This window comes from Salmo salar, chromosome ssa09 (genome assembly GCF_905237065.1).
Source record: "Salmo salar chromosome ssa09, Ssal_v3.1, whole genome shotgun sequence".
Taxonomy (NCBI): Eukaryota; Metazoa; Chordata; class Actinopteri; order Salmoniformes; family Salmonidae; genus Salmo; species Salmo salar.
The window spans coordinates 153,273,532-153,288,041 of record NC_059450.1 but is presented as its reverse complement, the minus strand read 5'-3'; the positions used below and the strand labels follow the sequence as shown (position 1 = coordinate 153,288,041).

General features: G+C 44.6%; 1 protein-coding gene across 3 annotated transcripts in view; it reads left to right on the top strand.

Annotated features, from left to right (window-relative positions):
- Positions 1–11,363: 11,363 nt before the first annotated feature.
- LOC106613293 (rho guanine nucleotide exchange factor 26) overlaps positions 11,364–14,510 on the top strand; it is an 84,135-nt gene continuing 80,988 nt past the window's right edge. Inside the window, exon 1 of one of the 3 annotated variants that reach the window (XM_014215381.2) lies at positions 11,364–11,639. The gene's annotated coding sequence lies outside the window, so the exon portion shown is untranslated. The remainder of the gene's footprint in view (positions 11,640–14,510) is intronic. The other 2 variants (XM_045724840.1, XM_045724841.1) reach the window with 2 other exon arrangements.

Genomic DNA, 14,510 nt, shown 5'->3' with positions numbered 1-14,510 from the left:
GGGTCTTAATTTCCTTTGGCGGTCCTCATTAGAACCAGTTTCATCATAGTGCTTGATGGTTTTTGCGACTACACTTGAAAAAACTTTCAAAGTTCTTGACATTTTTCAGATTGAATGACCTTAAAGTAATGATGGACTGTTGTTTCTCTTTGCTTATTTGAGCTGTTCTTGCCATAATATGGACTTGGTCTTTTACCAAATAGGGCTATCTTCTGTAAACAATCCCTACCATGTCACAACACAACTGATTGGCTCAAACACATTAAGAAGGAAAGAAATTCACAATTTCCCTTTCAACATTGCACACCTGTTAATTTAAATGCATTCCAGGTGACTACCTCATGAAGCTGGTTGAGAGAATGCCAAGAGTGTGCAAAGCTGTCTTCAAGGCAAAGGGTGGCTACTTTGAAGAATCTCAAATATAAAATATATTTTGATTTGTTTAACACTTTTTTGGTTACTACATGATTCCATATGTGTTATTTCATAGTTTTGATGTCTTCACTGATATTCTACGATGTAGAAAATAGTAAAAAATAAAGAAAAACCCTTCAATGAGTAGGTGTGTCCAAACTTTTGTACTGGAACTCTAGATCACTGATCTCAGACCAGTCATTGATGTTTTCAAGGGTGCAGAGGGATTGGGAGCTGTGGAAGAGGTGAAGGTGGTCATTAGTGAGAGAGAGCTGCTCCAGCTCAGTGCTTCTCCTCTGTAGCTCAGTGATTTCCTGTTCCAGCTCTCCTATCAGCCATCCAGCCTGCCAATCTACTTTGTTCTGTTTCTCTTCAACCTCCTCAATAAGCTCAACCTGGCTTGTCTGTATGGAGCACACGGGAGCCACACTGTCTGCTATCTCCTTTTCTGCCTCCCTCTTGAAGAGCTCTACTGATCTGTTCTCTCTTGATGAACTGATCTGTTCTACTTGATGAGCTCTACTGATCTGTTCTCTCTTGATGAGCTCTACTGATCTGTTCTTCTTGAAGAGCTCTAATGATCTGTTCTCTCTTGATGAGCTCTACTGATCTGTTCTTGTTGATGAGCTCTACTGATCTGTTCTCTCTTGATGAGCCCTACTGATCTGTTCTCTCTTGATGAGCTCTACTGATCTGTTCTCTCTTGATGAGCTCTACTAATCTGTTCTCTCTTGATGAGCTCTACTGATCTGTTATCTCTTGATGAGCTCTACTGATCTGTTCTCCTTGAAGAGATCTAATCATCTGTTCTCTCTTGATGAGCTCTACTGATCTGTTCTTGTTGATGAGCTCTACTGATCTGTTCTCTCTTGATGAGCTCTACTGATCTGTTCTTGTTGATGAGCTCTACTGATCTGTTTTCTCTTGATGAGCTCTACTGATCTGTTCTCTCTTGATGAGTTCTACTGATCTGTTCTTGTTGATGAGCTCTACTGATCTGTTCTTCTTGGAGAGCTCTAATAATCTGTTCTCTCTTGATGAGCTCTACTGATCTGTTCTCTCTTGATGAGCTCTACTGATCTGTTCTCTCTTGATGAGCTCTACTGATCTGTTCTTGTTGATGAGCTCTACTGATCTGTTCTTGTTGAAGAGCTCTAATGATCTGTTCTCTCTTGATGAGCTCTACTGATCTGTTCTCTCTTGATGAGCTCTACTGATCTGTTCTCTCTTGATGAGCTCAACTGATCTGTTCTTTGTTGATGAGCACTACTGATCTGTTCTTCTTATTGAGCTTACTGATCTGTTCTTCATGATGAGCTCTACTGATCTGTTCTCTCTTGATGAGCTCTACTGATCTGTTCTTGTTGATGAGCTCTACTGATCTGTTCTCTCTTGATGAGCTCTACTGATCTGTTCTTGTTGATGAGCTCTAATGATCTGTTCTCTCTTGATGAGCTCTATTGATCTGTTCTTGTTGATGAGCTCTACTGATCTGTTCTCTCTTGATGAGCTCTACTGATCTGTTCTTCTTGAAGAGCTCTAATAATCTGTTCTCTCTTGATGAGCTCTACTGATCTGTTCTTGTTGATGAGCTCTACTGATCTGCTCTTCTTATTGAGCTCTACTGATCTGTTCTTCATGATGAGCTCTACTGATCTGTTCTCTCTTGATGAGCTCTACTGATCTGCTCTTCTTATTGAGCTCTACTGATCTGTTCTTCATGATGAGCTCTACTGATCTGTTCTTCCTGATGAGCTCTACTGATCTGTTCTTGTTGATCATCTCTACTGATCTGTTCTTCTTATTGAGCTCTACTGATCTGTTCTTGTTGATGAGCTCTACTGATCTGTTAATATTGAGCTCTACTGATCTGTTCTTGTTGATGAGCTCTACTGATCTGTTGATCATCTCTACTGATCTCCATAACCTTCTGTTGTCTCTCCTGGATCATCTGCTGTGCTTTACCACTAGTCTTCCCCAGTTGAACTTACTTCTCTCCATACTCTTCCTCTATGGAGAGAGTCTTGTGGTCTGTCTCAGTGCAGATTGGACACGCAGCCGTCTGCTCACTCCTACAGAACACGCCAGACACAGCAGACACACCAGACAGGACTACAGGTCCATGAGCATCTTCCCAGTGCAGACTTCACAGCGTACTCTCCACATGGAATGGATACTGAGAGAGTGAACAGACAGATAGAGCACTAGAACTGCTCTTCAGACAGGACACTGCTCTTCAGACAGGACACTGCTCTTCAGACAGGACACTGCTCTTCAGACAGGAGACTGCTCTTCAGACAGGACACTGCTCTTCAGACAGGACACTGCTCTTCAGACAGGATACTGCTCGTCCTTCTTTATCCGTAGAGTATTTCTGTATTGTTTTAGTTATTCGCCATAGTGAAAGTGTAAGGCTCAGGTTTTCTGGGTCTCTATGTTTTTGGTTGGACAGGTTTCTCAATTTCTATCTTAGGTTTTTGCATTCTTCATCAAAGCATTTGTCATTGTTGTTAATATTCTTAGGTTGTCTACTTGACATTTTTCGAATTGATAGGGAAGCTGAGAGGTCAAATATACTGTTTAGGTTTTCTACTGTGAAGTTTACACCTTCACTATTACAGTGAAACATTTTGTCCAGGAAGTTGTCTAGAAGGGATTTAATTTGTTGTTGCCTAATTGTTTTTTGGTAGATTTCCACACTATTTTCCTTCCATCTATAACGTTTCTTAATATTAATATTACTCAGTTCCTTTGGCTTTGATGCCTCATGATTGAGTATTGCTCTGTTTAAGTAGACTGTGATTTTGCTGTGGTCTGATAGAGGTGTCAGTGGACTGACTGTGAACGCTCTGAGAGACTCTGGGTTGAGGTCAGTGATAAAGTAGTCTATAGTACTACTGCCAAGAGATGAGCTATAGGTGTACCTACCATAGGAGTCCCCTCGAAGCCTACCATTGACTATGTACATACCCAGCGTGCGACAGAGCTGCAGGAGTTGTGACCCGTTTTTGTTGATTATGTTGTCGTAGTTGTGCCTAGGGGGGCATATTTGGGAGGGAATACTGTCACCTCCAGGTAGGTGTTTGTCCCCCTGTGTGCTGAGGGTGTCAGGTTCTTGTCCGGTTCTGGCATTTAGGTCACCACAGACTAGTACATGTCCCTGAGCCTGGAAATTGTTGATCTCCCCCTCCAGGATGGAGAAGTTAATCATCTTTAAAATATGAGGATTATTTTGGGGGGATATAGGTAGCACACAGGAGGACATTTTTCTCTGATGAGATCATTTCCTTATTAATTTCTAGCCAGATGTAAAATGATCCTGTTTTGACTAATTTAATAGAGTCATGTCGTTTATCTTCGTCCAATCAGATAAAGGATCCTGAGTGACTGTAGACGTGGTTCAGCTATGAGGAAATATTCTTTAAGTGTCCAATATTCTGTTGATCCTCTTTATGATACTTAGCTTTCCACTTTTAGTTCAGCAGTGACTTCATTAAGCCCCTCCCTGCCCTTAGCTAACAGTCAAACAGTCAATGTCCCTGGGGACACTTCCTTTCATCCACCTTTCAAATAGCAGCCGCTGCCAGATCAGCCCACAAAATGTCCAAGGGGATGACAAGAAAAGCAGGAAGCGATGAGAGTCTATTTACCGTCATCTGTGAGGATAGAGAATAGAGTCTATTTACCTTCATCTGTGAGGACAGAGAATAGAGTCTATTTACCTTCATCTGTGAGAATAGAGTCTATTTACCTTCATCTGTGAGGATAGAGAATAGAGTCTATTTACCTTCATCTGTGAGGATAGAGAATAGAGTCTATTTACCTTAATCTGTGAGAATAGAGTTTATTTACCTTCATCTGTGAGGATAGAGAATAGAGTCTATTTACCTTCATCTGTGAGAATAGAGTCTATTTACCTTCATCTGTGAGGATAGAGAATAGAGTCTATTTACCTTCATCTGTGAGGATAGAGTCTATTTACCTTCATCTGTCAGGATAGAGAATAGAGTTTATTTACCTTCATCTGTGAGGATAGAGAATAGAGTTTATTTACCTTCATCTGTGAGGATAGAGAATAGAGTTTATTTACCTTCATCTGTGAGGATAGAGAATAGAGTTTATTTACCTTCATCTGTGAGGATAGAGAATAGCAGTAGCAGTAGCAGGGTGATTTGGGTCTGTTACTGAGTAGAGATTTAGAAATAGCTGAAAAACGGTGTTGTATGTGTGTGCTCGTACGTTTGTGCATAATGTGCATTTTTCCTGTATCTACATGTAGTGTGCTCACATCCGCTTAGCTGAAAGGAGTCACATGAAACACTTATGGAGACGTTTCCTGTATTAAAGCAGAGGACATGTACAGTATAGGGCCTTAGCCCATAGAGCAGGACAGGAAGGACTTCCCTCTGCATGGGGTACACTGGGGACTACTGATGGAAATATATAGTGTATGGACTCTAAAGACATTAGCAACATACAGTATGGGCATCATCGATGATGATGATGAATATTATGGTGGTGGTGCTGCTGCTTTTTATATTGATGATGATAACAGTTAAACACAGATTGACATAAGAAACAATAAACAAACCAATAGTAAAACACTTCACTCAGAATCAAATAGCTCTGTAGCTGGCTCCTCTCCTCTCTTCTCCTGTCTCAGTCTGTATCTGTCACGTTCACTATCTTCAAACTCCCGATCATAAATAAACCAAGGTGCAGCGTGCATGGAATTCCACATCTTTTAATGAAGATGAAACTCACCAAACAACACAGGAGAAAAACGAAACGTGATGTTCTGGGGCTGCTCACAGGCAGCTACACAAAAACAAGATCCCACAAACACAGGTGGGAAAAGGGCTGCCTAAGTATGATCCCCAATCAGAGACAACGATAGACAGCTGCCTCTGATTAGGAACCATACTCGGCCAAAAACAAAGAAACAGACAACATAGAATGCCCACCCCACATCACACTCTGACCTAACCAAATAGAGAAATAAAACGGCTCTCTAAGGTCAGGGTGTGACAGTATCTGGCTCCTCTCCTCTCTTCTCCTCTCCTGTCTCAGTCTGTATCTGGCTCCTCTCCCTTCTCAGTCTGTATCTGGCTCCTCTCCTCTCTTCTCCTCTCCTGTCTCAGTCTGTATCTGGCTCCTCTCCCTTCTCAGTCTGTATCTGGCTCCTCTCCTCTCTTCTCCTCTCCTGTCTCAGACTGTATCTGGCTCCTCTCCTCTCCTGTCTCAGACTGTATCTGGCTCCTCTCCTCTCCTGGCTCAGTCTGTATCTGGCTCTTCTGCTCTCCTGTCTCAGACTGTATCTGGCTCCTCTCCTGGCTCAGTCTGTATCTGGCTCCTCTCCTGGCTCAGTCTGTATCTGGCTCCTCTCCTGGCTCAGTCTGTATCTGGCTCCTCTCCTGGCTCAGTCTGTATCTGGCTCCTCTCCTGGCTCAGTCTGTATCTGGCTCCTCTCCTGGCTCAGTCTGTATCTGGCTCCTCTCCCGGCTCAGTCTGTATCTGGCTCCTCTCCCGGCTCAGTCTGTATCTGGCTCCTCTCCCGGCTCAGTCTGTATCTGGCTCCTCTCCCGGCTCAGTCTGTATCTGGCTCCTCTCCCGTCTCAGTCTGTATCTGGCTCCTCTCCCGTCTCAGTCTGTATCTGGCTCCTCTCCCGTCTCAGTCTGTATCTGGCTCCTCTCCCGTCTCAGTCTGTATCTGGCTCCTCTCCCGTCTCAGTCTGTATCTGGCTCCTCTCCCGTCTCAGTCTGTATCTGGCTCCTCTTCCGTCTCAGTCTGTATCTGGCTCCTCTCCTGTCTCAGTCTGTATCTGGCTCCTCTCCTGTCTCAGTCTGTATCTGGCTCCTCTCCTGTCTCAGTCTGTATCTGGCTCCTCTTCCGTCTCAGTCTGTATCTGGCTCCTCTCCTGTCTCAGACTGTATCTGGCTCCTCTCCTGGCTCAGTCTGTATCTGGCTCCTCTCCTGGCTCAGTCTGTATCTGGCTCCTCTCCTGTCTCAGTCTGTATCTGGCTCCTCTCCTGTCTCAGTCTGTATCTGGCTCCTCTCCTGTCTCAGACTGTATCTGGCTCCTCTCCTCTCCTGTCTCAGACTGTATCTGGCTCCTCTCCTCTCCTGGCTCAGTCTGTATCTGGCTCCTCTCCCGTCTCAGTCTGTATCTGGCTCCTCTCCCGTCTCAGTCTGTATCTGGCTCCTCTCCTGTCTCAGACTGTATCTGGCTCCTCTCCTCTCCTGTCTCAGACTGTATCTGGCTCCTCTCCTCTCCTGGCTCAGTCTGTATCTGGCTCCTCTCCCGTCTCAGTCTGTATCTGGCTCCTCTCCCGTCTCAGTCTGTATCTGGCTCCTCTCCCGTCTCAGTCTGTATCTGGCTCCTCTCCGTCTCAGTCTGTATCTGGCTCCTCTCCCGTCTCAGTCTGTATCTGGCTCCTCTCCTCTCCTGTCTCAGACTGTATCTGGCTCCCCTCCTGGCTCAGTCTGTATCTGGCTCCTCTCCTGGCTCAGTCTGTATCTGGCTCCTCTCCCGTCTCAGTCTGTATCTGGCTCCTCTCCCGTCTCAGTCTGTATCTGGCTCCTCTCCCGTCTCAGTCTGTATCTGGCTCCTCTCCCGTCTCAGTCTGTATCTGGCTCCTCTTCCGTCTCAGTCTGTATCTGGCTCCTCTCCTGTCTCAGTCTGTATCTGGCTCCTCTCCCGTCTCAGTCTGTATCTGGCTCCTCTCCCGTCTCAGTCTGTATCTGGCTCCTCTCCCGTCTCAGTCTGTATCTGGCTCCTCTCCCGTCTCAGTCTGTATCTGGCTCCTCTCCCGTCTCAGTCTGTATCTGGCTCCTCTCCCGTCTCAGTCTGTATCTGGCTCCTCTCCCGTCTCAGTCTGTATCTGGCTCCTCTTCCGTCTCAGTCTGTATCTGGCTCCTCTCCTGTCTCACTTCACAGGGTTTCCTTTCCCTCTCTACCTCCTGCATCAGTGGGAAAACACTATAAGCCTCTTTTAAAAAGCTGTCAGCTGAACAGAAACCTTGTCATTGTTTAACGATCAGAGCTGTTACACAGCTCCCTTTAGTGTGTGTTTCCCTCAACACCTCCCACACATATACATTCATGCCCTGACCCTTTTCCTCTTACACACACCTACACACACATAACAGTGTGGGACTACAACCTACAAATAAATATGGCACTCTTTAGAGCCCGCTCCAGCTGTTCCAGGAGCCGTTTCTATAACAGGAAGTGTCCTACAACACTACAAGGGTTTATGATGTGTTAGTGCTCGACATTGTAGAGAAAGAGAGGAAGTAAGAGAGGTGCTGCTCTCCTCAACTCGTCCCCTTAGAATTCCTTTTGATCCCTGTCTGTCTGTCTGTCTGTCTGTCTGTCTGTCTGTCTGTCTGTCTGTCTGTCTGTCTGTCTGTCTGTCTGTCTCTCTGTCTGTCTGTCTGTCTGTCTGTCTCTCTCTCTCTGTCTCTCTCTCAATCTGTCTTCTCTCTCTGTCTGTCTGTCTCTCTCTCTCTGTCTCTCTCTCAATCTGTCTCTCTCTCTCTCTCTCTCTCTCTCTCTATCTCTCTCTGTCTGTCCCTTCTCTCCCTCTGTCTCTCTCCCTCTGTCTCTGAAGAGAGAGAGAGAGATCATCGGTCTCTATTACCCCCCCTACATACACCTTAGCCAAATACATTTAAACTCAGTTTTTCACAATTCCTGACATTTAATCCTAGTCATTTAATCCTAGTCACTTCCTGACATTACTCCTAATGCCACTCCCTCTGTCCCCTCTCCTCTTCCCAGATACCTGCCTCTGCCACTCCCTCTGTCCCCTCTCCTCTTCCCAGATACCTGCCTCTGCCACTCCCTCTGTCCCCTCTCCTCTTCCCAGATACCTGCCTCTGCCACTCCCTCTGTCCCCTCTCCTCTTCCCAGATACCTGCCTCTGCCACTCCCTCTGTCCCCTCTCCTCTTCCCAGATACCTGCCTCTGCCACTCCCTCTGTCCCCTCTCCTCTTCCCAGATACCTGCTCCCTGCACCTCATCACATCTAAAGCCCCCGCTTGTCCTGAGGGTGTCTGATGGAAGAAGGCAGGTGGACTGGCCCTGGGGGTGTCTGCTGGAAGAAGGCAGGTTGACTGGCCCTGAGGGTGTCTGATGGAAGAAAACAGGTTGACTGGCCCTAAGGGTGTCTGCTGGAAGAAGGAAGGTGGACTGGCCCTGGGGATGGTTGTTGAGTAGCTTGGTGAGGAGGGAGGGACAGGTGCTTATCACAATAAATGGAAACTAGTTTGTTTTGTGGCACAGCTGTTGTGGCACATTCAGAAGAGGACTGGCCACCCCTCATAGCCTGGTTTCTCTCTAGGTTTCTTCCTATGTTTTGGCCTTTCTAGGGAGTTTTTCCTAGCCACCGTGCTTCTACACCTGCATTGCTTGCTTTTCGGGGTTTTAGGCTGGGTTTCTGTACTGCACTTTGTGACATCAGCTGATGTTTGTTTTTCAAAATGCTCCTGTGGGTCCACCTATCACTCAATGGAGAGGTAGAGGTGATGTTTAACCATAGACAACAAGACAAATGGCGCCACTTAGTGGAAACATGAAAGGCTACAGCAACAACAACAACAAAGTCTGGCATGTAGGGTCAAAGATAATTCAACTGGGGGTGCGTTCAGTGGGACGCAACGTTTTGGAACGTTCAGATAGAAAGGCTCTACACACCCTGTTCTGACATGTAGAATAATGGACCACATCTACTCTCTGCATGGCATTTATACACTGGACAAAAATATAAATGCAACAATTTCAACAAAACTGCACATTCAATAGTGGCCTTTTATTGTCCCCAGCACAAAGCGCATCTATGTAATGATCATGCTGTTTAATCAGCTTCTTACATTTACATTTACGTCATTTAGCAGACGCTCTTATCCAGAGCGACTTAGAAATTGGTGCATTCAGCTTATGATTTCCAGTGGAACAACCACTTTACAATAGTGCATCTAAATCTTTTTTTTTGGGGGGGGGGTTAGAAGGATTACTTAATCCTATCCCAGGTATTCCTGTCAGGTGGATGGATTATCTTGGCAAAGGAGAAATGCTCACTAACAGGAATGTAAACACATCTGTGCACAACATTTTAGAGTAATTTCCGGGATCTTTTTATTTCAGCTCATGAAACCAACACTTTACATGTTGAGTTTATATTTTAGTTCAGTATATTTGCAACTTTCGATTTTCAATTGGAAACTGAACATGGTCCTGGTAGAGTTCCTAAATTCCTAAATGGCATATTGTTACGGGACTGGGAAGCAGATCATTTTACAGGGAGACAAAATATGCTTTGTTGTTTAGCGCTCAGCTTATTATAAAAACCATAAAATTGGCCATGAGAACGTATTTGTTTTCAGTCTGTTTGGGAAGTGACTGGTAAAGCATGAGAGCACATTGCGTAATATCACTACGACAAGGCGTGCCATGAATGTAGACCGCAACCGCACAAAACCGAGGAGCTGGAGAGAGCTTGCGTGCGATGGGCCACTGCCTGTAGGGCGGCTGCAAATCATTAAAGTTCGACTATGAGAAGAATGTTTTGTTTTCCACACACTTTCTGGTTATGTCATGGACAAATATTCAATTCATTAAAACAGCAAATGTTGATTTCAGATAGCCTAGCTTAGTCTACAAAATAAAAGTGTTTTGTTTTTTAGGCTGCTTTCGTTGGCAGATTGTCATTCAGTGTAGGTATAACTCTTATTCATAGAGCTATTGGATGTCCCCTAGCCTCGTAATGGACATTGGATGTCCCCTAGCCTTGTAATGGACATTGGATGTCCCCTAGCCTTGTAATGGACATTGGATGTCCCCTAGCCTTGTAATGGACATTGGATGTCTCCTAGCCTCGTAATGGACATTGGATGTCCCCTAGCCTTGTAATGGACATTGGATGTCCCCTAGCCTTGTAATGGACATTGGATGTCCCCTAGCCTTGTAATGGAAATGGTCTGATGCTGCCCAACGCTGACCAAATGCTTTTTCTTAACACAATAAGGCTCGCACATGATACAGTTTTGGAAACATTTAAAACTTAACTTTAATAAAAGCAATACGTATTTTTTTCGAATATAAAAGACACACTTACTGTATGCAGTTTAGGAAAGTTGCACCTTGGCTGTAGTTTGAGAAACACATGTGATCCAGATGGAAAACGTGGAAAGGAATTGTCAATGGAAATGCAAGCAAAAGGTGAGAGGATGTGTCAGCTGAGGCAGCTTTGCAAAACGGAGCACTGTAAGAATCTTTCATATTTCAACGATTCTTTCTCGCTTATATGAAAGTTAAGTTTCAAAGGTTTACAAATCAGTATCGTTAGCGAAGATCAATAACATTTTAACCGTTAAAACAGAGCGTGGGGATTGTAGTTCACACGGAGACAGTCCTGTCCTCCATACCATCAGCTGAGAACCCAAGTCAGGGACAGGCTGTGAGACACCTTGGATTCTCCAGAGCTAATGTAGGTTTAGCCTACTGTATTTAAAATAAAATAAAACATATTGGATAAGATTTTCTAAAATGTATCACTCAGAAGTCTTGAGTTACCACTGTCATTGGAATCTGTGTAGGCATAGTTTTGTACTTATGTATTAGTAGAAACACATGGAACAAGCGTTCTATTCTAGACTTCTTGTAGTCCACTGTGGCTGTACTCTATAGAACCACAGGGTGGCGCTAAATCACTGAACATTTATACATTGTCAACTAAATCCCACACTTCACTTTACAAACTTGTCCCCAAATGTAAATCATTTTTTCTCCTTATGGACGCTGTGATTTTGTTGACTAAATATTCCTACATTATTTAGGACGTTTTCTTTCCCCTTAGAAATGTTAATAGCTTCCCTTTTCTTTAGTTTACAAGTCCAACTGGGTCGAGTTGTAGTGCACATGACGTCAGGTGAACTTGGGATGGCTTGTGTGCTGCTTGGCATTCAGCACTCCCCCCTCCTCTTCCTCATCTCTCTGTCCCAGCGCTCAGTCCTCCTGATCACTCCGATAGTACACAACTAAATACACGACTTCGAGATATTGTGAAAACAGCCGACGGTCCCCGGATTACCGATAAAACAACTCTTTTTGCACAAAGGAATAGTTTACCTCAAGCATAAATAAGCTGTCAAACAACAAGAAAACGCTGCCTGGTCTATTGAGAAGTGCAGGACACAGGGACCATGACGAGCCAGTAGAAAGGTAAAGTCTCGCTTGTCCCTCACGGGTTAATAGAAGACTACGCTCTCCGTGGGAACTGTTTCCCCCTCTTTCTGTGGGTACAATAGCCAGTCTACTTCTCTGCATAGACAACATTCACATGTGTTGTCTGAACATGTTCTGCTGCATAGCTTTTAACCTTAACTCATTTCGAGGTTTCTCATTTAGGGTAAACGTTCCTCCGCTGTCTGCATGCCTGTCTGTCACTGTCAGGCAGTGATCCTCTACTGTATCAGAGATCTGTTGTGCTCCAGTACTATTCATGGTACTAGGCTATTGGTGCAGTGGTGAAGGATCGACCCAGGTCTTGATCATGACTTTAAGGTCCATTTCACTAAGAATCATTAGACGAAGGCCGGTTTTGGTCCAATCTCCCAACGCTATGAATATTTACATGCATGTCTTGCACTACTGTTCTGGAAGCATATCAGCGAAAAATCATTTTCATAAAAAAAATATATATATTTAACAAAGGGTTATTAAATTGATACACACCTTGACACGTTTTAGGGTTAGTGTTCCCACACGACCATATATCGATGTTACAGCGCTTGTTCATGGAAAACAGATGGAAGACGAGGCGATCGATCACCTGTGCTAATGAGCTATGTATCATGCACCAAACAGATGTGTGATCATAACTCAAGCATAACACGGATATGTAGTGGATCTGTAACTGCTACAGTGTAGTTCAGTAGGATGTAGACTCCATAGCTGTATGGATCTGTAACTGCTACAGTGTAGTTTAGTAGGATGGAGGCTCCATAGCTGTATGGATCTGTAACTGCTACAGTGTAGTTTAGTAGGATGGAGGCTCCATAGCTGTATGGATCTGTAACTGCTACAGTGTAGTTTAGTAGGATGGAGACTCCATAGCTGTATGGATCTGTAACTGCTACAGTGTAGTTTAATAGGATGGAGGCTCCATAGCTGTATGGATCTGTAACTGCTACAGTGTAGTTTAGCAGGATGGAGGCCCTATAGCTGTATGGATCTGTAACTGCTACAGTGTAGTTTAGTAGGATGGAGGCTCCATAGCTGTATGGATCTGTAACTGCTACAGTGTAGTTTAGTAGGATGGAGGCTCCATAGCTGTATGGATCTGTAACTGCTACAGTGTAGTTTAGTAGGATGGAGGCTCCATAGCTGTATGGATCTGTAACTGCTACAGTGTAGTTTAGTAGGATGGAGACTCCATAGCTGTATGGATCTGTAACTGCTACAGTGTAGTTTAGTAGGATGGAGGCTCCATAGCTATATGGATCTGTAACTGCTACAGTGTAGTTTAGCAGGATGGAGGCTCCATAGCTATATGGATCTGTAACTGCTACAGTGTAGTTTAGTAGGATGTAGACTCCATAGCTGTATGGATCTGTAACTGCTACAGTGTAGTTTAGTAGGATGGAGGCTCCATAGCTGTATGGATCTGTAACTGCTACAGTGTAGTTTAGCAGGATGGAGGCTCCATAGCTGTATGGATCTGTAACTGCTACAGTGTAGTTTAGTAGGATGAAGGCTCCATAGCTGTATGGATCTGTAACTGCTACAGTGTAGTTTAGTAGGATGGAGGCCCTATAGCTGTATGGATCTGTAACTGCTACAGTGTAGTTTAGCAGGATGGAGGCTCCATAGCTGTATGGATCTGTAACTGCTACAGTGTAGTTTAGTAGGATGGAGGCTCCATAGCTGTATGGATCTGTAACTGCTACAGTGTAGTTTAATAGGATGGAGGCTCCATAGCTGTATGGATCTGTAACTGCTACAGTGTAGTTTAGTAGGATGGAGGCTCCATAGCAGTATGGATCTGTAACTGCTACAGTGTAGTTTAGTACGATGTAGACTCCATAGCTGTATGGATCTGTAACTGCTACAGTGTAGTTTAGTAGGATGGAGGCTCCATAGCTATATGGATCTGTAACTGCTACAGTGTAGTTTAGTAGGATGTAGACTCCATAGCTGTATGGATCTGTAACTGCTACAGTGTAGTTTAGTAGGATGGAGGCTCCATAGCTATATGGATCTATAACTGCTACAGTGTAGTTTAGCAGGATGGAGGCTCCATAGCTGTATGGATCTGTAACTGCTACAGTGTAGTTTAGTAGGATGGAGGCTCCATAGCTGTATGGATCTGTAACTGCTACAGTGTAGTTTAATAGGATGGAGGCTCCATAGCTGTATGGATCTGTAACTGCTACAGTGTAGTTTAGTAGGATGGAGGCTCCATAGCTATATGGATCTGTAACTGCTACAGTGTAGTTTAGCAGGATGGAGGCTCCATAGCTGTATGGATCTGTAACTGCTACAGTTAGTGTATCTTTTTCATTTGAAGGATTCTTTCTCGCTGATGAAAGATAAGGGCCATATGTTTTGAAAACCATATTCCAAGCGATGATTATTGACGTTTCTAAACGTTTAAACAGCGTTGGGATTGTAGTTTACATGAGGCAGTTGTGGGCAGAGCTAAATGCCTGAGAACTGCAGGGAGAAGGCAGAGTGACTGAGAACTGTAGGGAGAAGGCAGAGTGACTGAGAACTGCAGGGAGAAGGCAGAGTGACTGAGAACTGCAGGGAGAAGGCAGAGTGACTGAGAACTGTAGGGAGAAGGCAGAGTGACTGAGAACTGCAGGGAGAAGGCAGAGTGACTGAGAACTGTAGGGAGAAGGCAGAGTGACTGAGAACTGTAGGGAGAAGGCAGAGTGACTGAGAACTGCTAGGGAGAAGGCAGAGTGACTGAGAACTGTAGGGAGAAGGCAGAGTGACTGAGAACTGTAGGGAGAAGGCAGAGTGACTGAGAACTGCAGGGAGAAGGCAGAGTGACTGAGAACTGCTAGGGAGAAGGCAGAGTGACTGAGA